Raw genomic sequence first — 23,489 nt, forward strand, 5'->3', positions numbered from 1 at the left:
GTCAGAAGGACCAGACTGGAGCCCTGCTGTGTGGCTGTCAATGTCACTTCTTGGTCCACTCTCCTCATTTGTAAGACGGGGTGATTATCGCTCTGTCTCAGGGGGTCATGGTGGCAGTTCCCTAACGTGCCTGGAACATCACACTAACTCAGTAATGGTGAGCTATTATTTGTAGAGTACTATCATTTTGTTATAGGAAAAAAAACCATATAATTCAAAATCCAAATTTTTCAACTGGCAGATGGGTTTGGAAGGGCATTTTCAGTTTTAAGTGGATTTTATTTAGGTTTTCACTTCAAATAGGCACTGTACACTCAATTATCTGATACTTAGCTGGTTCACATGATTTCCGATTGTTTTCTGTGTGCTGTGGGCTTGCGCCCTCCGTGTTAGGAGCATATCACCCGTGTCTGCAGGATGACAGCCCTGCCTTTTCCTGATAATTTCACTCTGGATACTGGGACTGGGTCAAGTGAGAAGGAGACCTACTGAATTATCGAGTCCTCAACTAGTCAAACCTCACTCTTCTTTGTGAGTCTCACCCACATTCATTTTTCTTCAACAATGTAACTTGCAAATTAGTAATCTTAGCTTCTTAGGCATATGTTTGTGAATGAGACCTAGAAAGAAGTTTTATAAGTAACTGAAAAATACTGATTGAAAGATAGGGTTTTCCTTGGTTTGAACTGTTACATACAGGGGTTAAGACCCTTCAGAAGAAGGTCTAGCCAGACAGGACGCCTGGTGAGCAGACGACTGAGTGACCAGTGGATGGAGAGGCACAATCCAGAGGAGGCAGGAAGTCAAGAAGCAGAGGCTCTGGGAGAGGGCAGCGTGGAGAGACTGCTGACTGAGACGGGAGATGGCAGGACGGGCCTCTCGGGTCCTGGTTCTCCAAGGACCGGCCGTGTGGGTGTCCTGCCATCTCCACTCCCGACGCTGATGAGCAGGAGCAGCCCTGTCTGCTCGTCCTCTCTCCTCTGTGGCTGACATCACCCAGCCCTCTCCTCACTCGCTGCTCCACGCCCCACCCACTGGAAGGCTGGAGCACAGGGGTCATTAACCTTCAGTCACAGAGCAATGAATATTTGAGCTGAAAGACAGATGTGTGCTTGTTTCCAAGAACACGACCTGTTTATGACGTTCTCCACGGCCTCTGCATGCTGCTTTTGATATGGAGATCATTTTCATGAATCGTGTAACAATAAGCATTCTTTCGGTAACCTTAGTGAGGTATAATTGACATCATACAATCTGTTTTAAGTGTACAATTTAATGACTTTTTAATAATTTATAGTTGTGTAATTATCACCATGATCTAGTTTGAGAACGCTTCCAACATCCTCAAAAGATCTCTTAAGCCTGTTTTCAATTAATTCCTCTTCCTAGGGAACCCCAGGCAACCCCCAACATGCTCTGTGTCTCTATAGATGTACCTTTTCTAGACGTTTAAGTGGACTCGTCGCCTGTGTTTTGCATCTGGCGTCTCTCAGGCACTAGGTGTCTGAGTCTCATCCTGTTTATGGCATCAGTTGTCTGCTTCTCTTTATTGCTGAGTGGTGTTCCACTGTCCGTGCACCAACTGATAGACATTTGAGTTATTTCCAGTCTTTTGCTGTTACAAGTAATGCTTCTGTGAGCATTCACATACATGTCTCTGTGTGGATATATGTTTTTATGGCTCTTAGGTTGATCCCTAAGAGCAAAATTGCTGGGTGAGATGGTAGGTTTAACTTCTTAAGAAACTGCCAAATTATTTTTCAAAGTGAAAAGTATATTTTACATTCCCACCAGCAGTGTAAGAGTGTTCCCGTTTCACCACATCCTTGCCAACACTTACTCTGGTCTATCTTTTTATTTATCCCCGTTCACTGGGATCCTAAGCGTTCTGCACTGCCCACATACTGGATGTGAGATAAGCATTTTCATGTTTTTCATATGAATTTCCTGAAGTTCTCATAATCCTTGAGACAGTTTTATAATCACCATTTCACAGGTGAGGAAGTGAAAGCTCAGAGAGGTTAGGTAAATTGCATAAGGTCACACAGATAATAAGTGAAGCTGGGATCCAAGCCCAGCTCACCGAGTTCTGAGCCAATTTTACTTCACTATGCCAAATGAGAAGAAATAGACAGAAAAGGAAAATTCTAAGGAACCAGTGGAAAAAGGTGAATGTAAATGGTAACTGAGAAAATATATGCATGAGATTTACAGTGGTCAACAATTACACCTACATTATACAGCCAACACGCTGGTGCCATATGACACGCAGCGTTCAAACCACATCTGAGTCAAACTTGCAGCTTGGGAGGCATGGGGAGAGCTCTCCCCCTGCTCATTGAGGAGACATCTGGACTTCCTCCCAGCCAAGGAGAGATGGTCCATTCTGAGCACCTGCAGACAGCGCAGAGAATCCACAGACAGCGTCACACGCAGGGCGAGAAGGTGGGGGTCCAGAATGAGACGTTTCTGAGTGATAGTTCTGCTTCCTCGGGCAAGCGGGCTCCTCACTGGTCCACTGACGCCCACCACCACCTGGTGCCCCTGCGGTGGCGGCCACAGCACAGACGCGGTGGGGCGTCACAAGTTACAGCACCTGAAGAAGCCCCAAAGAAACGCAGGCACAGGTTCCACAGGAAGGCTGCCTTCGTCTCCACCAGCAGGAATATTGGTGTGTCTCTTACTCCATCTTTTCCCGTGAATGTTGTACGGTTGTCATGAAAGAAGGAGTGAGAACTGGCCTTTAGGACGTCTAGTTCCAAGGGAAGTGGCAGGGACTCCTTGAATGGAGCATTCCCTGGAGCACAGGTGGGGTCGTTGACGCTCAGGTCAGAAATGTGGCAAGAGGGATGGGGATGGGAGAGGAGACCATGAGTAATACGCTGCGAAACGACTCTTCCTCTAACAACAGCTGACGCAAACTCTGCTAATTGGGGCTTATTTGGATTTTTACCAATCAAGTCTTCAAATTTTAGGGCTTTACGTTAAATCCTGACTCTGGCAGCAGCTTGTTAGGCAGCTCATTTCATGTACTTAATAACACTTATCTTTGAATGGGAATAAAAATACCCGTTTACACCACAGGACCTAAGAATCAGAGGAAAAACCAGCAAACGGGGTTAAAGGTGCTTTGCCAGAACAAACGCTTACCGGTGGACCTAATAAAAGCAGTCGCAATAGGAGCGCAGAAGATGTCCGTAGTGATCTGTGGGGGAACCCAAGTTCATCACCCAGTAAGTTTGGGAAACACTGAGGGAAATTTGTGCAACACCAAAGGGCCCCAGCATAGTCAGTGTGCTCGAGCCTCCACGAGGGCTGCTGCGTGGGCCGTTCCCGGGCCGCTCGAAAGGAAAACTGTCCATCTCAGGAATGTTTTGTGAAACATTCTAGGGAAAGAAGGCCCAGGAAAGTTTCAGTTGCTTTAGGAGTGTAGTTCCTGTCTGTCCAGAGTTCACATGTGCAGGCATTTCACAGGGCTGGCCCGGTGGCGCAGCAGTTAAGTGTGCACATTCTGCTTCTGGTGGCCCGGGGCTTGCCGGTTTGGATCCCGGGTGCGAACATGGCACCACTTGGCAAGCCATGCTGTGGTAGGCGTCCCACATAGAAAGTAGAGGAAGATGGGCACAGATGTTGGCTCAGGGCCAGTCTTCCTCAGCAAAAAGAAACAAACTTACGCCATGGTATATGGCAATTCCATCTCAACAAAGCTGGAAAAAATAGATCTCGAGACAAGGGACTTCTCCATGACTCAGTTACCTCATCTTTTTTAAGTAATTAGAAAAAGAAATAATGCTACCTACTCCACAGGCTTGTGGGAGGCGTAAGAATTAAATGAAGTAAACACTTGCACAGCACTTAGCAGGGTGCGCGACACGCGGGAATCACTCTGTGGTGCAGCGGCGGTCGGCCTCCCGAAGACCCTCTGTCTCGGAGCGCAGGGCCCCCACAGACGGCACGAGGAGCTCCTTCAGTGGGTGCCCAACTCTTGACGTCCAGAGCTGCAGAGTGAGCGCGGCTGGCCGGCAGGGTCCTACCCTCGGCCACTCACCGCCTCGCTTTGGTCAACTCGTCATTTGCCTACTGTGGGCTGTTACTCTGTATGGCGTGTGTTCTTGGCACGTTCTGGGCGGCTGCAGAGAACTCACCATGGGAAATGCTGGCGTGTGTGGAAAACGGCTCAGGAGGTCCCTGTGCTGTTTTGTGAGGCAAACAAGATAATGCCTGTGGTTCAAAAACTGCAGAACGCTCTCCAGGGGCCACTTCTTATCTGTAAGGTCCAGTCTGAAGATAAACTCCAGGGGGAAAGGCCAAAATGGGGCACGTGGCCGCTGGAAGGGCTCACTGTCCCACGGCACTGGGCACCTCGACCGCCCTCATGGCGTTGTTCACACACCCTGACTCTGCACCAGGAGTGGCACGTCCTGTGCCCTGAGCGGAGGAGAGCCCTGCCCAGGGCGGGGGGAGAAGGAACCGACCCAGGCCCCTACGGGCAGGAAAGGTCCTTCTGAGCTCTCCCCTCACATTCATGAACATTTTAAGTAAATAGTTATTGTAGTTCACATTTAACAAATAAGTTTCTGTATTTCTTTAAAATAATTGGCAAGAAATTTTATTTGTTTGAATATGCCTGCTATTTAAGGGAAAGAATGAACATTTTAAACAATAGCCATTAAAGCAAAATCCTTTAAAAACTGGCTTTACTCCATAGTTGATGTGTCCCCATTTAGTATGTAAGTGAATGATGGTAAATATATGTCAAACCTTTATTTTAGAAACAAACTTTTGCAATTTCCTTTTTGGAAGTGTAACGTGTAAGTGATACCACTGGCTAGAAATAGTTGCTGGGGGAAACTGATGTGAAGTGAAGGGCACATTGTCAGCACGTGCAGCACCACCACCGGCATCCCCATTCACCTGCACACATGATCCTGTGTATCAAAACGAAGCAAAAGGGAACGGAGACGAGGAAAGCATTTCTTTTCTTGTTAAATAGCATAACAAGCCACAGATCTAAAGGGATTTTACTTAGAGGTGGGAATTACAAACAGTGGAGGCCATCCTGAAAACTGGAGGCAGAGAGTAAATCCACAAGACAAGTCGGGACCTCTATGCCTTCATGAATGTAGTGCATAAGTCCATCTGAAACAGTTTTTAAAAATGATTCCAATTTTACTCATCTCTCCCCAAATCATCCAAAAGATTTTAATGGCTGGCTCTTCCTGAAACTCAAAGACATTTATTTAAGACTTCTCAAAGTTGCAAACAGTAATAGGGAAATCTTGATTTAAGAAATAAGAAGTTTGTCAGATTCTGTCCGTGGGTCGTGAACTCAGTGAGATGGGATAGCTTGGTGCCCAAGTCTCAGTGCTAGTGGCACAGGGACTGGATGCCCCGCCCATTCAGACAGGGAGCCTCCAGCTGTGGGTGGTTCCACATGGTTCGAATTCCTCCTGGAGACCTGGGCTGACAGCCACCCCTCTGGGAGCCACAGCTGACACGGAGGCTCCTGTCGCCTGCTAGACTTTGCGGCCTGACTCTGGTGGTGATAAACAAACCCACAGAGACCAACGGCAAAGAGGATCGTGGGGACACTAGTCAGTCCCCCTCGTGTGACCTCAGCTGTCCACCTCTGTCCTTTATGCTGTGTGTGGCTCAGACAAGTGAGCTGGAAACTGGAGGGGGAGAAGCTGAGCTGCAGGTGGAAGGCAGAGGGGTGAGGCCACTTTCCTGAGAGCCATGGCTGTTCTTCCTCTGGTCTAAGGATGTAAGGCACAGGCAGACTCGACCCCATGGAGAGGAAGGCTGTGATCAACTACTGCCCTGTCGACCCCTTCCTGCCAGATGGCCCCATGTGATCCTTTATAGTTATTTGTAAACGGGTCTGCCCGCTGGAAGCAGGGCCCAGGCTCCCTGTCCCATCTTCCCACCTGGGCGTGGACCAGGTTGGGTGGGCATGTACCGTGGGTTCTTCTCAAAGTCTTCTGACGCCGCAGCTTGCTGTCTGAAAATCAGACACTCTGCTAAAAAGGTGGACAATAGTGTCAGATTTTTTTTTATTTTATTAAATCTAGGTGTTTCCATCATTTTCACATGACTTTCTCTATTTTGTTTTTTAAAAACAGTTAGAAACTCCAGTACTCATGGGCTATTTAAACTTGGATAAGTTATCTGTGCTCTGGGCTCCTTATTAATAAAACAGGAATCATGATGGTACCCGTCTCACAGGGTGGCTGTCACAATCAAAAAAGATAATAAACTCACAATACTTGGCACCAGTACCTGAAACAGAGTAAATGACCAATAAACAATCAATGGTCATTATTGTTTTCAATGCATTGCATTCCAGGAAATCACTCTTTGAAGTCACTTGTCATTCACAGAGCAAAATAGGATCTATCCAGGCAAGCTTGTCTGTGCTGTGAGGTCACCGCCCACGCCCCGAGTGGGCAGTGCTGTGGCTGAATGGGGCAGCCTCTGAGGCAGCCTCACGGAGCAGAGCTGCCAAAGGGAAGAGTGGAAACGGGATGCTGCCGTGTCCTGTTCAGTCTGTACTCCATTTTCTCGGATATAAACTCGCTGCCCTCAGCACATTTATGCAAGTGCCAATCAAGACTGTGATTCCTTTATACACTGTTAGATTAATGTGAAGTTTCTGGGGTCTGGATACAATTGTGTCATTCACTAAGATGGGTGGGCTCCAGGGCTTTGTCTTTAGTTGAACGGCTTCCTATTGACCAAATTAATAACCACAGTGTTGTCCATTCATATCCACCCATATCACAGAAAATTAAAAATAGGCGACCCTTCCTGAGTTTGAGCTGGATGCACGGACATCAACGTCTTTATTGTGATAAAAGGATTACTCACCACGTCGTGACCCACTCTCCGCCTGCCCCCCCTTTAAACGTTGGAAGAGGATGGTAGAGCTACAGTAGCTAAAGCATTCTGGGGCCTCAAACCGTTCAAAATCGTCCAGCCTGGGCTCCCCATTTAGGTCTCAGTTCAGCATAAGCATTAACACAGTGACAACCCACATGAGCGCTCGTGGGTGTCGGGACCACCTGGAGAGTGTGCTGCTCCGTGGAGAGTCCCAGCCCTGCCACCAGTTCTTAAGCTGATCTGACAGAGTCACAGGCTTGGGAACCACTACCGAAAAGAACTCAGTTAACAAGTCTAAGTGGAAATCAGGCAGTATGTGGAAAAGGTGCTTAATGATGTACTTTTTATAGGTATTCTTGGGTTTTGCTTTCATGAGAATTTGAATATATCTGAATACATACATATCTATTCTTTATTATAAATGTCAGTGATATGAAGAATAATGGAAGGAAGTACAGAGACAAGGAAAAGGCTTTAGTCAATGAGAATGTAGTCAATATGATTTACGCAGATAATTTTTGACAGTACTAATGATCCTTTCAAAGTTTATTTCCATATGTTTGGCAGTAGCTATTTGTTCAGAATACACACTGTTTAATCTATTAAATACATCTACTATACTACTTTACAATAAAATACAGCCAATTATTTAAGTAATTACAATTATTATTCACTGTAAGAGCCAATAACTAGTCAGGCCTGGTTAAATTATAAAGTTTACACTTTATTAATGTAACTCTTCTTCTTTAAGACTAATTTTAGTTCAGTAAGTTGATTCTTCACTGACTTAAGTGAAAAGCGTTAGTGTTTCCAACTGTTTCCTCTCTGACCCCACCATCCTTTAATCTGGATTGAGGGGCCAGCCCCGTGGCCTAGCAGTTAAGTTTGGCATACTCCACTTTGGGGGTCCAGATTCAATTCCCAGGCATGGACCTACACTACTCATTGGCCATGCTATGGCGGTGACCCACAAAATAGAGGAAGATTGGCATAGACGTTAGCTCAGGGCGAATCTTCCTCAAGCGAAAAAAAAAAATATCAGGATTGAGACAAATTGTGCCATACCTCTGTTGACAAGAGGATGTGTTCTACCACACTAGAAATTTTACAGCCAGAGGCAGAAGTTACACTAATGCAAAAGATGCTTTCGTCAGAGAAACTGATTGTCCTGTCTACTTTCCCCTAAATCACCATATACTGAAAAGGTGACACAGGAAGACATCAAGAGTGAAACAGGTGTCTGGGGCTGAGAAGAAGATGCAGGTAGAGCGAGGGGAAGGCAGACAGAGACACCGAGCCTGAGTGCCTCCTCCGACCCCCCCCCCACGGACCCTCCCCACCGCAGGCCTCAACAGGCCTGAGCAGGCTCAGCCAGGCCCCGGATCAGACCTTCCTCTTCCAGCCCAGGCCCTTCAGCCCAGTGGTTCTCAGACAGGGGTGGCGACTCCTCGTTGTGAGCTGCCCTCCGCTGCAGGACGCATGGCAGCGTCCCTCCTCTGCCCGCTAGACCCCAGTAGAGTGGCCATTTCCAACCTCCCACCCGGAGTTGGGACAACCAAACCTGTCTCCAGACACCGCCAGCTTTTCTGGGGCAAAATCAACTCCAGCTGAGGGCCACTAGACTGGAAGTCTGAGAACTACCTTGTCCACCGATAGCTGCCTCCTTCACAACGCTGCAGTTCCTGTCCTGGGGCTGTGGGTCTTTCTCTGCACAATCGTACATCACCAGGCTTGACTGCAGGGACCAGCGGGAGGGCACTGTGGTGGGACGTGAGGATGGGAAAGGACTAACATGTTTTAGACCGTGCTGCTCCTTTCCTCTACCCGCCCTCAGGCGGGCACACACCCCCACAGGTGCACACACTCCCTCCCCACACATCACTTACGGGATGCATCACTCAGCAAACATGGCCGCACGCTGTCCTGGGTGCTGCGGCCACAGTCAGAGGGGTCAGGACTGTGCACACAGGAGGCACTGACTCCAAAGGAGGGACAGCTGACCACCAGGGGATATACGCACAGAGGACTCAGATAGTAAAAGTGCGGGAGAAAATAGGGGATGCCATCACAAAATAGTTTATATTGATTTGTACATTATATGAAGTCTATGTATACAAAAAGTTATCATAGATTAGGTATGTATCCCATTATTCTTTAAGAAATTGGGGTGTAAGTGACAAAAATTATTATCCAATATAGAACTGTTGGCAGAACGAAAAATCATTAATTTGCTGATTCTGTTTTTCTGCTCAAGAAATCACATGGAATGTTTGGCTTAACTACACATGAACTACAGACACATAACAAAGTCTTAAAAAGGCAGCATCTTTAAGAATCCCCTCCCGCCAGGGCTCACCTTCAAAGCCAGGTCTAGAGAGGAAGCCGTGCCCGGCACCCCTTCCCCAGGTGTGACGGTGGAGCGTGCGGCCTGTGCCTCTGAGCAGTCTCACCACCCCTGATTCCGAACACAAACCTGTGCTCTTTACTAGAGCCAAAGAATCCTGTTTAGCTAATAGAATGATACGGTCTTGCCTGTGGAAGAATTTCTCAAGGTTTTTGATGTTTGTTTGGTTCCACAGCCAAGCCCAGCAAGAGAGGGTGCACACTTTTCTTCTCACGTAGGATCAAGTGAGAGGAGAGCAGGCACCTAAGGCAGTGTTCATACACGTTTGCCCTTTTATCCAACCCGTTAATAGAACCAGCTCATCAGGACCCCGTGTTATAACCCCAGCCACCCCAGACACGGAGGCCGCCCCCGAGGACCCTGGGCCCTCAGTGTCTCCCTCTGACATTACAGAGCTGGCACATAGATTCGCGTTTTTAGTCATCATCTTTTTTTAAGCAACTGAAAACAAGCTTAAGGGCGCGTTTGTTATGCTTACAATCTACTCAAGGTGACAGCTGAAAACAGAACAGACATTTCACAGCAGGAACTTCCGCTGGTATTCTGGGGAAGGCCTGCGTTCTGGAAGCGGGTGTTGGCGTCTCCCCGTCCCAGTTCAGTGTGTCTGAGGCGCAGACTGATGGGGTGTCATAAACTGCTGCAGAGCATGTCAACGACAGCCACAACCTTATCACCTGTGTTTGAAAGGGACTCCTCCTGGGATGCTCTCTCAGACGGACATGATCAGAGTGCGCCTGAGGCGTAACTCAGAGCACAGGCCCATTGCCCAGTCTTCCTCCTGTCTTCGCTCTGGTCTCCCGCGTGGGCAGTGGAGGGACTTGCTGCCCTTCTCTGGGGCAGGAATGTGTGCTTTCAGCTTTTCAGCTAATCAAGGACTCAGCTGAAACTGCTCAGGGACCTTTAGGGCCCGTTGTATAAACACACAAATGGTGAGGTACGTCAGCAAGTTTTATTCTTTTTTTCTTTTTTTGAGGAAGATTAGCCCTGAGCTAACTACTGCCAATCCTCCTCTTCTTTTTGCTGAGGAAGCCTGGCCCTGAGCCAACATCCATGCCCATCTTCCTCTACTTTATACATGGGACGCTTGCCACAGCATGGCTTTTTGCCAAGTAGTGCCACGTCCAGACCCGGGATCCGAACCTGTGAACCCCGGGCTGCCGAGAAGAGGAATGTTCGAACTTAACCTCTGTGCCACTGGGCCGGCCCCAGCAAGTTTTATTCTTGAGTTGTCTCTTCCACCTGTCCACAGTCTTCTCTACATGGATGCCTGCCCACAGGCGGCAATGCCCTCTCACACTGAGTCCCTCTCTGGGTCTCAGTTCAGCCCTGCCCTGCCTCTGCCCCGGCCTTTCCTCTCCAGGAGCTCACTGCAGCTCTGCAGGGCAATTCTCCCGCAGCAGTGCCTGCAGCACCTAGAGCCGCCCCCCTTCCAGAGGGCAGGGCCTGGCCTCCTGGTCTCAGCAAACCTGGTCTGTGGTCGTCCAGCATTCAAGCCTCAAGGAGCTAAGATGTGATGTTTGTGGCGAAACAAACATAAGACCACAACAGAATGGAAAGAAATATGTCCCCTGTAAACTTTAACATGCTGTATGAAAACCAAACTTTGTCCCAGGGTAGCTGTCATCCTATTTTTAAATGTTTTCTCAAAATTTGATGGCCAAGAGAGCAAAAGTTAATTTTTTCAACTCTGTGTCTCCCACCTGGATCAAGGTAGACCTTCCTGAGTTAGACTGCAGGTAACACTAACCTCTGTGCCATGCTGCCCCTGCAAGGTCATTACCTGTAGTCCTGGTTAGGGCTCCTGGTGCATAATAATGAGACAGCTGGATTATGACTGATAACCAATTTGCCTGACTTTGCTTGAGCACTGAAGTCTCCTTTGGTGTCTTTATTTCACAGAGCACAGTAATATACCAGCTGAGAATAATAAAAGGCATTTTCAGTGTTAGGCAGTGAAAACCAGGGCTACGTTCCTGCTCTGTTAAGTGTCCACATGTGCTTAGTTGTCTTCAGATTAATATACGTTAGCAAATGCACATTCAAGACCTTGAAGAAGGATCAATTTACATTTATTGTGATTGCTTTAAAATGCATTTTGTTTTGCTTTCTGAATGAACTTCAGTAATTACCAAAAGGAAAAATGAACTTAATTTCTTTATTATGAGCTTCAGCCACATGATGAACGGTATTGAATTTGGGGAAAGTATCCTTGAAAAGCCAATATGTCAAATTACTGACTTCCTTCTCTGTCTAGAACTTATATTTCAGCATTAAAACATACTCTGAGTTCCAAATAACCTTGAATTATAAATAAGAGATGAAAAGGAACTAATTTTTTTCTTCTAATATACTGAACTCATCTCGATTCTCAACATACTATTCCAGTGTTTGGAAACACTTGTGAAGGAATGTGAATTACAGCAGTTCACATCTCTTCGCTTTCTATATAATTGTGTTCCTCACACCAAAATGTGTGACTATCGCCCACCAGCGCTTGGGCCTCTTCAATTACAAAATACAGCGATGGCCGCTGTGCTGTAAATGCGCACCTCTGCACACCTGCTCCCTCCGTGCCCTCTGCCTGAACACCGTCGCCCAGTTCCCACAGGTGTCTCCACTTCAAATAACCTGGGCATCTGCAAACATCGCAAGCCCGGGCCACAGCCCAGACCAGTTAAATTGTGTGCTGGGACACAGGCACCAGCAGTTTTTGGACGTCCCCAGGTGATTCCAATGTGCCACCAAGTTTAAGAACCTCAACCAGCTTGTGCCCAGGCTGACTTCTGTTCATCCTTCCCGTCTCAGTTGACAGGGGATGTCTGATGCCCTCCCTGAAGGTCTCAGGCCTTCCCCTGTTCCTCCTGCAGAAATCTCTGCCGTGGCGAGTCTCCAGCATTAGCGCAGACTGCAGCTGTTCCCTCAAGCTCCTGGGAGATTCAGGAGTACTTTCTCCTTTGAGGCCCAGAGTCTAAGCCTCTGCCTGGTGTATTGGAGTACTCAATAAATTCATGGAATGAGTCACTTCTTCCCAAGAAACACAAAAGCGAAAATAGAGAGTTATGTTAATATTTACATGCCATAGAAAAAGTGATGGGTTAAGAGGTGGTTAGGATGATGTTTCACTGATGGGCAATGTTCTGTATTTAGGAAAACATCTCCTCATACCAGTGAAAATAAAACTGTATCTCAACATCAAAAAGAATCATAAAATATAACTTTTATTACCTACAAAATCACTTTCTTTCTTTTTTTTTTTGCTGAGGAAGATTCACCCTGAGCTAACATCCATTGCCAATCTTTCTCTTTTTGCATGTGGGTCACCACCACAGCATGGCTGACTAGTGGTGTAGGTTGGCACCAGGGAACTGAACCTGGGCTGCTGAAACAGAGCATGCTGAACTTAACCACTAAGCCATCAGAGCTGCCCCCCCCTTTTTTTTTTTAAAGATTGGCACCTGAGCTAACAACTGTTGCCAATCTTCTATTTTTTTTTCTCCACAAATCCCCCCAGTACATAGTTGTACATTTTAGTTGTGGGTCCTTCTAGTTGTGGCATGTGGGACACTGCCTCAACGTGGCCTAATGAGCAGTGCCATGTCCACGCCCAGGATCCAAACCCTGGGCTGCCAAAGCGGAGCACGAGAACTTGGCCACGGGGCTGACCCTGCTCCTTTTTTTTTTGGTGAGGAAGATTGTCCCTGAGCTAACATCTGTGCCAGTCTTCCTCTATTTTGTATGTGGGACACCACCACAGCATGGCTGACAAGTGGTGTGGGTCTGTGCCAGGAACTGAACCTGGGCTGCTGAAGCAGAGTGTACCAACACAACCACTAGGCCATGGGCCAGCCCCAAATCACATTCTTTACTGTGCTAAGTATAAGAAAACATTTCCTATGATAAGAAATGTCTGAAACAACCCATCCCTTCTCAACTCCACTTCCATCTTGAGTGGACTATGTGTTGCTTTCAGGATTTTATGACGTGTCAGGGGTTTATAAAGCTGATTTTAAGAGTTTTAAAGTACTTGGTTTACAAAATGTATTATGTAAGAGTTTATGTTTATTGTGGTATTCACACTGTTAATACAATCATTATGATTCAAAAAATATCCTTATAGTAAATTTTGCTACAGTCTAATTCTAGACAATAAACCCAATCTTAATACATGTTATAAACAAAGCTGCTTAAGTGTTTGCTCGCTGGGTTACCTAGTTATTTTATACTGCAGCAATGTTTCACAATCCAACAATATGTTCTCTGGTAGATTTCTATGCAAGGAGCCTGAAATGAAATCAGATTTAGGAACTGTTTTCCAAGATAGTAATATATTATTCATTTATCTTACATATGAAATGCTGGATTATCCCAGTAGACGTCAGTTTAAGACCTTACCAACTAGCGTTAAATATGCTTGCATTCTGAATGCATACAGAAGATTAAAAGGAGGGAAAAAGTGTAATCTTCCCCTTTTAAATGGCTACACTGTAATCAACTACTGTTACCCAGGTTTTAAGTTTAGTCTGCTAATCAAATACAACTAATTTAAAAGGCGGTCATTACAAAACAAACCAAAAAAAAAAAAGGCGGTCACTGAAACATAGTTCTTGTCCTCCTATCCATAAGGGAGCCACGACTTTAAATCCTAAGCGCAGCATCCTCCGAAAGTGCTCTGCTTGGTCCGAGGAAGCTCTGCATGCGTCCTCAATCCTGCAAGAGCAAGCACCGCGTTCCTGCGCTCGGTGCTAACGTCCTGTTCGCAGAATGTAAAGCTGGGACCGAGACGCTGTCCCCGGGGAGCTTCCGCGGCCACAGCCAGGCGTCCTCTCCACCGACAGGGCTCCACAGTCCTGTCCGGATCGGAGGGCAGGGCCATGTCACAGCTGTCTTCCGTCCGCAGACACTGACTGTGCGCCGTGCCCTTCCCGGTCCTCCGCCGCTTCCTCGTCTCCTCACCCGCCCGTCGTGCCCAGAACCCTACCCCCTCGCTCCCTCGGTGAGGCCCGTGGGCGTCCCGTCCTCTGCCAGGCGTCCCGTCCCAGCGCAGGCCCGGGGGCGCAGGCTGGCCGGGGGTCCCCAAGTGCAGGCGGGGGCAGCCTCCACGTCCCGGCGACTCCCGGGGCCCGGGAACATCCTCCGCGGCCGCCGGTCTCCGAGGCGGGGCAGGGGAGCGCGCGGCGGAGGATGTTCTCGGGGCCTCGGTTCCTTGCGCGCCCGCGGGTCCTTCCGCTTCCTCCCGGCCCGACTCGCCGACCCCTCCGCCCGACGCTTGGTGAGCCCGGGCCGGGGCCAGAGGGGCTGCACGTGCGGTGCCCGCAGCCGAGGGGCCTCGGAGGGGCGGGGCCTCGGGGCCTCGGGGGCGGAGCCTTGGGCCGTGCGGGGGCGGAGCCTCGGGCGGAAAGGGGCGGGGACGAGGCGGAGCCTCAGTGGGTGGGGCGGGCGCGGCGACACAGGGGCGTGGGCGGAGCTCCGGTGGGCGGGGACTTAGAGGCGTGGGCGGAGCCTCAGGGGCGGGGAAGGGGCGGAGCCTTGGGCCGTGCGGAGGCGGAGCGGGGGCGGAGCCCCGGGCGGTGCAGGGCGGAGCCGCAGGGGCGGGGGCGGAGCCTGAGGCGGAGCCCGAGGCGGAGCCGGGGCGGGAAGGGGTGGAGCCGGGGCGGGGCGGGGCGGGCGCGGGCGCGGGCGGAGGAGCCGAGCCGGAGCAGGAGCGCAGGAGCGGCGCGGCGGCGGAGGAGCGGCGGCCTGAGAGCTGCGGAGCCCGCGCCTGTGTTCCGGCGCTTCCCCGAGGTACGCGGCCAGGCGCCCCGGCCGCGCGGTGCCCCCTGCCGGCCGGGTGGGGCGCGGGTCTCCGCGGCCGGGCCCCACGCCGCCGGGCTCGGCGGGCCCCGGTGGAGGCGGGGCGGGGGCGGGCGCTCGGGCGGCCGCGGGCGGGGGCGCGGGCCGGGGTCCCCGCCGCCCCGGGCGAGGCTCCTGGCGCCGGCTGCGCGGGGCGACCTCGGGCCGGCGGCGGCGCTGGCGGGGGGCCGGGCCGTCCCGGGACGCGGCCCGGCGGGCGCCTTCCGCGGGCGGGGGGCTGTCAGAGCCCGGCGGAGCGGGGCCCGGCCGGGAGAGGGCCCCTCCGCGCCCCGGCTGCTCCGGCCGGGGGCCGCCCGCGCCCCCTTTCCGCGTGGGCTCCGGCGCTCCGTCTGCGGACCCGCAGCGCGTGTCGCCTGGCTTCACGAGCGTCGATTCGGATCGGGCTTCTGCGCGGAGCCCTCCCCGTCGCTGCAGGCTGTAGCTCGGGGCTTCGGAGACGCCGTTGGAGAGGCCGCTGGTGGCTTCATTTTCCAAGAATGTCAGTCATTTCCTCTGCGACTGCAGGCTCGGTGCTTCGCGGCACCAGAACTTTGTGGGGAAGTTTTCCGTGTTGCATGTGTCGCCAGAAGGGCTGCTCCCGCGGGGCTGCCTCGGGGAGGGGTCCGGAGCCCGCGGCGCCGGGGCGGCGGGGTCTGGCCGGCCGGGGCGGGGGGCGCGGGAAGTGAACGCTGGGTTCGACGGGGGACGCAGCCTCCGCGGTGGGAGGCGGCTGGCGCTGGATGCTCGCTCGGTGTTTGTAAACAGAGCGTTGGATGTGCGTTTCACGTAAAAGGACCTTCGGGGTTATTCATGAGCAGGGTCCCCGGGGGGTGCCTGCTGTCGAGTGATCCGCGGGACGTCTTCCCCAGAAAGCAGGCGGAGGTAATGTGCACTCGCTCCCCTCTGCCTTGCTGGAAGAGCGCCTGAGACTGGCGCTGCCGGACCGCACCCACCTGCGGGGCTCTGAACCCTCCAGGGGACCGAAAGCCCCTCTGTCCCCCCACGCCTCCGTTTTGGGGGACAACAGGAGCAAGCTGCCCGCTTCAAGGACATAACTTGAACTGCGGATGTAGCATGCCCCTCTCTCTACAGGAGGACAGTACGGGCCAGGATGAAGACTCTGCTTTTGAAAGCCAAGTTTCCCTGTGCTGGGTGATAATTTTTAGCTCTGAGTTCTTTAAAAACACATTCAGCTAGGCCAGCTGAATAGGGGGTGGGGGTTATAGAGCTTTTGTGGTTTCTGGACTGTATTTCCACTTTTAACTATGCTTATAGAGCTTTTGGCTTTCAGAACTTATGACATAATAGACTGGTGTAGCCTTTTGTGGCAGACGCCTGAAATGAAAGTTTCGGCGAAATTGTTTGGGACTGAGCTGTCAGGTCCAGAGTTTAGTGTCAGTGAGTTCTGTCTCACAACTCGCTTTTTTGATAAAGGGATCCTTTGTGGTCCTCAGCTTGGATGTTGCACATTTTGATTTCTAAGGCTGTGGATTAAAAAACCCCCAAAACCTGCAAACAATTATTTTATTACATGAAAGCCAGTACCAAGAAAAGATTAATTCAGTCCAGATGTAAAAATGTATGTGAATTTTAGATTTGGATGATCTCAACAAGTTTTCCCTTTGTCGATGCGGCTGCCTGGCTCCCAGATGGCGTTCACACATGATCCCTTAGGTGGTTTCCTGGGTTCAGAATTCATTTCACGGGCCTTCTCAAGTTATTTTAATCTTGTTTTCAGTCTTCCAGAGGATAGAAAGTTTTCTGCATTCATACAAAGATGGGTTTTTCCTACTACGCCTTAATACGAACCACACAAGTGACCTGGTTTGGTAGATGAAGCCTCTGTCTGTCTCATAAGAGGGGAAACTGGGGGGGTCCAGTGTTGTGTCCTCCGTGGGTAAACTATAGAAGCTTTCTCTTTCCTTTATGTAATTTCAGCTTTCTTCTTTTAAAGAAAAAATGTCTTAAGTGTGTTTATAGTCTTCCTTAGAATCCTGTCATAACACAGTCCGTGGTTTCGGATACAACAGTCGGTCCTTGTGTGATGGTCTTCCATCCTCCTCTCCCACCAGCAAGAAAAGCCAGCACCACTTCTAAGAAAACTCCAGTGTGTTTTCTCATCTGTACTCCTAACGCCAGAGTTATAAAGGGTGTGTGTTGCACACTTGAGGTTATATATATTCTAGGAAGTCTTTGTGTGGCTATATAATTACACATTTTAGGAGTTTGATTACATTGTGATTGTGTGTTAAACAATTGAAGGCAGGAGGGAGGAATAGGAAAGATTTAGTGATGGAATTTCAAGAGTGGCAAAATTTTGGTTAAAACGTATCTTTCTTAAAACCCAAAAAGGAAAAATGATATTGTTGGCCTCTGTCATTAAAGTTTGATATGGGGGTAGTTGGGGGGCCTTTTTGAGCTGCGCATTATCCTGAGGAAGAGCCTTTGGGGGCTTTTAAAAATAAGTACAAACAAGTTAAATAGAGAATGTGAGAGGAAGGAAGAAGTAGAATACTAGGCATTGAATTGCAAGGAAAACCTAAACTTAGAAGGATGAGATTTAAAACAAAGCTGAAGTAGGGAGGACTTTCTATTTAAGAGTAGAAATTAAATAAGATCTTTTCAGCTGAGAAAAGAAGGATTAGAAGTGAGGTCTGCACACATGAAGTCGCGCTGCTGAGGGGTGTTTGCCCTGGGAGCCTCGCCTGCCGTCCTGTTGAGTCACTCGTTTGGTATTCAGTAATGTTCAGGGACCGGGTGCTTCTGACTGTCCCCCACCCCAGGCCACTTTCCAGTTCAAAGACTGGAAACATTTTTGTCTAAGCCCAATGAGTCCACAAATATTTAATTAGTCCCCCAGCATTTGGGAGAGCTTGTGTCGGCCACCCATGGGTGGGACCAGAAGGCCCTCCAGCAGTAACGGGTGAAGGTTTTGAGTGAAAACAAGCTCTCTGAGCTCCAGGCTGTCCCGAGGTTGAGTGGTGGCGTTGCCTCGGATGCAGGTTTGTGTGGGGTCACTCTGTATGTCTCGAGTGGAGCACGCACGCAGTCTCCCATGTTGGTCAGAGAGGCTTCTAGAATGCAGGGAAGGGGGAGAAGTCACTGCTCTGTGGCCGGTTGTGTTACTTCAGGAGGAGACAGCTGTGCTGCTGAACCAAATTCAGATCAACCAGATGCAGGCTGAAGGAGAAGGCCGGTTCTGGGAGCTTCGTCCCACCTGCCCCGCCCCGTGTGGCCTCACCAGCAGCGAGTTCAGAACAAGGTAGGGATTTGGTCACTAGCCAGGTCGTCTCGTTAATGTGATGATTGGGATGTTTCTGACTCAGAGCTCTGTTTAGAAGCTCAGTGTTCCAAATTGGTTCTCCTGGGATATTTCAGGTGTTTTCTACTTTCTTCACCTTTGTACACATACATTAGAGAACTTTGAGCAACAGCGTTTCTCTGTTATATCACGACCGAGGAAAAAGCAGTAGTGTGTGCTAGCTTATCACCGCAGTTTCACATGAAGGAGAAAATTATAAACATCAAGCAAGTTCTGAAGGAAGATTTTAGGAAGTTAATGAAGTTTCTCCCTTAGCTTTTCCAGCAGTTCTTTGTCTGGTTCACATGAAATGAAATGTGGTTAGTTTTCTCCCCACGGGTACCAGCACTGTGCTGTCCAGGTTCACAGATGGTGGGTGGAGGTGGGGGGGCTGTGACTTTATTTCTTTGAACTTGTTACTGAATAATTACATACAACCAGAAAAATGCACAGATCGGTAATGTACAGCACAAAGTGATCATATCCGGGCAGTCAGCATCCTAATCAAAAAGCAGACGTTGCCAGCGCCCAGAAGCCCCTCTTGACATCGCAAGCCCTGCCCCGGGGGTGGCCGTGGTCCTGACCTCTATTGCCATAGGTTGATTTTAACCTGTTCCTGGACTACATTTAAATGCAATTGAATCTTAAGTTCTTTTTGTGTGTCTTCTCTCTTTTTTTTTTTTTTTGAGGAAGATTAGCTCTGAGCTAAGTACTGCTAATCCTCCTCTTTTTTTTTTTTTTTTTTTTTTTTGCTGAGGAAGACTGGTCCTGAGCTAACATCCATGCCCATCTTCCTCTACTTTATACGTGGGACGCCTGCCACAGCATGGCTTGCCAAGTGGTGCCATGTCCGCACCTGGGATCCAAACTGGCAAACCCCAGGCCGCTGAGAAGCGGAATGTGCGCACTTAACCACTGCGCCACTGTGCCGACCCCTGTGTGTCTTCTTTAGCTCAACATAGTGCTGTGTCCAAATTGATGCCGGTGTCAGGACGTCCTCCTTTTATTTCTGTGAATGGATATACCTAGTTTATCTGTCTGTTGATGGACATTTGGGTAGTCTGGGGCTGATATGTGGGGTGTGACCTGATGGCTCAAGAAAAATTGAGCACTTTGGAGTAGAAAGGAGAGTATAGTCTTAAGATTAAAAGAGAAAAACTACTTCAAAAATGTGAGAGAGATATAGTGTCACAAAGACTTTGAAGGCTCCACTCTGCACAGTGTCCCAGCACCTCAGGGACACCATTAGACATGCCCGTGGATGTTGCCGGATTTCCGTTGTGAACTGGGAAGCAGGAGGGTCCTTAGGTGATAGCCAGCCCACTGTTTCTTAGACATGGAGGGACTGAGGCCCTGTGAGCTTGAGTGACTTGCACGGTCTCGGCTGATGACAGCGCCAGGAGTGGAAGCTGCTTCTGACGCTGAGTCTTGTCTAGACTGGTGCCATCGAGGGTCAAACCCAGCCCCACTCTGCGGTCATCCACTGCCTGGAGGGTGGAGTGCCCTTTCCAGTTCTTGCAAAGGTGTCTGGGGCTCTATTGAGAAAGACTGGGCCCTGCCCGAAGTGAGTGGTGCAGCACCCGCCAGGCAGAGTCCCCCTCGAGCCCGCCCGCTCGGCCCCAGATGGCGCCTGGGGCTCCTGTGCACCCTCTTCTCTCTGCCCCTTCCAGGGCTCTCCAGGGCGACCTGGGTCATGAGTGCCAGGTAGGTGATGTTGTGGGGCCCTCCTGACTCATTGTTGATCCGTAAATGACCTAGATGGACCCTAATTTCAAAGGATTGCTTTCTGAATATTTTCAGAATAGTTCATTCTTAAGAAGGTGTTGCAAAAAAAGATTTTTTTCCCCTCTTCCTGCCATTATGCCTCCTCTTCTACACACTTTTCCCCTCCTCCCACCCCCCCTTCAGATTATCTTTTCTTAAATATCCCCTGAAACATCCCATCCCTGTTTACCTAAAACAACAGTAAGATTCTGACACTGTGGTCTGTGGCCATGCCCAGGAAGCACTTCCCTGAAACAGAGGTCATGAGAAATCTAACAGATGAAGTGCTTACAAAGGAAACTGTCAGTGTAGGTGTATCTTTGAAATTTCCCTACAGAGAAAAAGGACGTTTTTCCTGGTTCAAGAAAAGGCTCAGAATTTCGACTTAGGCTCATTAGGAGGGTGGACGACAGGTAAATAGCAGGAGTTTTACAGCAGGCGGTAACTGTATCCTGCTTGGAAGACTGAGATGCTGCTTGTGCAGCAGAGGCTGAGCGTGTGATCTTAGACAGTAAAAAACATGCTCCCCAGAGGGCCGCCCGTGGAAATAGTGCAAAATAGTGCAGGAAAGACTAAAATGTGAAAGGCGGCACGGAAGTGAGGGGTGACGTGTGACAGTGAACGAGGCCTTTGCCATCAGGCCTCTGGAGGCCAGGCCCAGGCTCCCTGTTCCCCTCTGCGTCATCTCCAGGAAGGTGCTTCACTCTCTCAACCTCTTTCTCCTGTCTGTAAAATGAGGACAGTAATAGTAACGGTCCCATTGGGTTGTTTGAGTTCTAAGTGAAATAGTCCCTATGAAGCAGCTGGCCTGGTCTGACACAGAATCAAGTAATGTTAGTTCTTGTTACTTAACACAAAAAGAAACGACATACAGAGGGATTTATAGTTTTCTTGGAAGCTCCTAAGCCTTAGTTTACAAGCAATTTACAAGATTTTGTTATATTTTCTTTTTTTGATGGCATGAAGTGGGCAAGAAAACCTGGTATTCTGAGTTAGAGGTAGTGGGCGGTGTGTTGCTGCGCCAACGGCAGCTGGCCTGTCCTGCTGATCACCAGTTGGGTGAGTTATATTTCCTAATTCTTTTCTAATTTCCAGCAGTCTCGGTCCCCCAGCTTCTGCCTGCTAGATAAGTATTTCCTTTCAGATGCCAAAAAGTAAATCTCCCGATTTAAAAACTTATCTGTATGATGATTAATGTGCAAAGTGCTTTTAAACTTAAAGAGTACCTGTGGCCCACGCCTTTGCTCTTGTACCATAGGTTTCACATGAGTCTTTTTAGAGACAGCTGCTATTAGGTATAAGGGAGTTGCTGTTTGTTCCTCCAGCCCCACCCCCACCATTGGCACAGTTTATAGAATGTGGGTCAGACCTTTACAATGTTCTGTTATGAGGCCCAAAGCTTGAGATTTTAAACCATTCATTCAAAGGAAATTAATAGCCTGAAAGTTTCAAACGGAGTGTTTAAGAAAAACAAACTTAAGCACATTAGAAAGGCACATTTACATCTAAATAGCATAATTACAAGCCCGGGCAAAATGGGCACAGGATGCTCCAGAATAATCATGATGTATCATTCTGATCTGTTCATTAAAGGGGGCCGCTCCCGATGACCCTGGGCCCTGTTAGGCGTTGTCTAACATCTTGAACTTGGTAAACTTAATGCTTTAAAATGTTCCCTAAGTTCATCAAAAAACAGGGTTTATGTCTTTGTGAAGTTTCTAAGACTGTGTTGAATACTTTGTGCAAGTCCTGCAGAATGTTTCTTGTCTGGGTGGGGAAACAAAATCCATGTGTGGAAAGGTATTAGGCATTTCCAGGTGAGTGTTCATAGGAGTCCTGGTTTTTCGGAGCAGAATCACTGACGGCCAGAGGTGGGACGTCCCTAGCTTCCCTTGGGCCACTGGATTTGTGTTGGGCCACGAGGTCAGGCTGGGATCTTTGTGTTCTTCAGTTACAAAGGGCCTTTTCTAGAAGCAACAGAAATGTTCAGGATCTGGTAAAAGGCTCAACTATTAAAAGAAAACTTTGAAGTTGAAATTCTTAAATTTTTAATTAAATTCATTAAACATAACCTATGTCTACAGTGTGCCAGGCACAGTTCTAGGCCCCGGAGATAAGTCAGTGAACAAAATAAAGAAGAAAGCCTTCGTGGAGCTTATATCCTCTTAGGAGACAAACAATAATCACAACAAAGCAGATTTTATAGTATTTTAGGAGGTAATAAGTGTGACTGGAAAAAGAAGAAGCAGAGCCAAGTGTGGAACGCTAAGAGTGCTGGAGAAGGGATGCGGGGCGTGTGAAGCAGTGAGGTCCGGGGGGACTCACTGAGACTGCTTGAGGGAGGAAGCTGGCCTTGCAGAGGGCCCGGGGAAGGCCTCCGATGGAAGAGTGCCCCATGTGTTCAAGGAGCATGAGAAGGCCACAGAGCCAGAGCGGAGGAGGCCCAAGAGGTTTGGGAGCACTTTGTATAGGGCCCGCCTGGTGGATCATTGTAAGGACTTTGCTTTTGCTTTGAGTGAAATGGGGACTCATTGGAGAGTTTTGAGCGGAGCAGCAAGGTGATTTGACTGGCGCTTTAGTGGATCACTGGCTGCCGTGTTGAGATAGGAGGATGGAGTGGGTGGTCAAGAGTGCAAGCAGGGACACGAGTTGGCAGCCGTTGGCAATAACTCAGTTGAGAGGTGCCGGTAGCGGTGGAGGAGGTGGTGAGGAATGACCAAGATTTATTTTGTAGGTCGAACCAATAAGATTTCCTGACTGTGTTTGAGGCGTGTGAGAAAGAGATCAGAGTGAGGATAACCCAAGGCTTCCTGCATAAAGAGGGAGTTGCCCGGAACCAGATGGGATCTGCTGGAGGAGCGGTTTGGGAAAGATAGCCAGGAGCTGTTTTGAACAGGTTGTGTTTGACTTCCAAGTGGAGAAGTTGAGTGGGTTGTTGGATACAGGAATCCCGAGTTTAAGGAAGAGGTCCAAGCTGGAAATACAAGTTTGCAAGTCACCAACAGAATTTGGATGAGTTCGCTTAGGGAGTGTGTGTAGACAGAGAGAAGTCCATGGACCAAGCCTTGGGTTGTATCAGTGTTGACAGTTTGTAGAGGAGAGAAGAAATCTCCTAAGAAAGCATTTTAAGCCAAAGGTATTATGCACAAATTTCCGACATAGGAGACCTAATTAAATGTCTCCGTTCCCTAAGTAACAGTGTTGTTGTTGGAAGATGTTGTTAATTCTGTGGACCTTCACCGTGGGGAGAAGAAACTAGGAGTTACTTTGCTGCCTGTGGTAAGGGACTTGGGCTGAGCCTCAGGCGCGTCC

At 49.1% G+C, this 23,489-nt stretch overlaps 1 protein-coding gene across 12 annotated transcripts in view; it reads left to right on the forward strand.

The window, feature by feature from the left end:
- Positions 1-23,489, forward strand: part of FRMD6 (FERM domain containing 6) — a 203,662-nt gene that overhangs the window by 119,786 nt on the left and 60,387 nt on the right. For 2 of the 12 annotated variants that reach the window (XM_070504346.1, XM_070504357.1), the window contains exon 1: positions 14,925-15,064. The exons of 3 other annotated variants lie outside the window; for them this stretch is intronic. The gene's annotated coding sequence lies outside the window, so the exon portion shown is untranslated. Of the gene's footprint in view, positions 1-14,924; positions 15,065-15,325; positions 15,612-17,184; positions 17,263-18,243; positions 18,375-21,143; positions 21,237-23,489 lie in introns of those variants that run through there. 7 more of the 12 variants (XM_070504361.1, XM_070504353.1, XM_070504352.1 and 4 more) reach the window with 7 other exon arrangements.

This window comes from Equus asinus, chromosome 2 (genome assembly GCF_041296235.1).
Source record: "Equus asinus isolate D_3611 breed Donkey chromosome 2, EquAss-T2T_v2, whole genome shotgun sequence".
Lineage (NCBI taxonomy): Eukaryota > Metazoa > Chordata > Mammalia > Perissodactyla > Equidae > Equus > Equus asinus.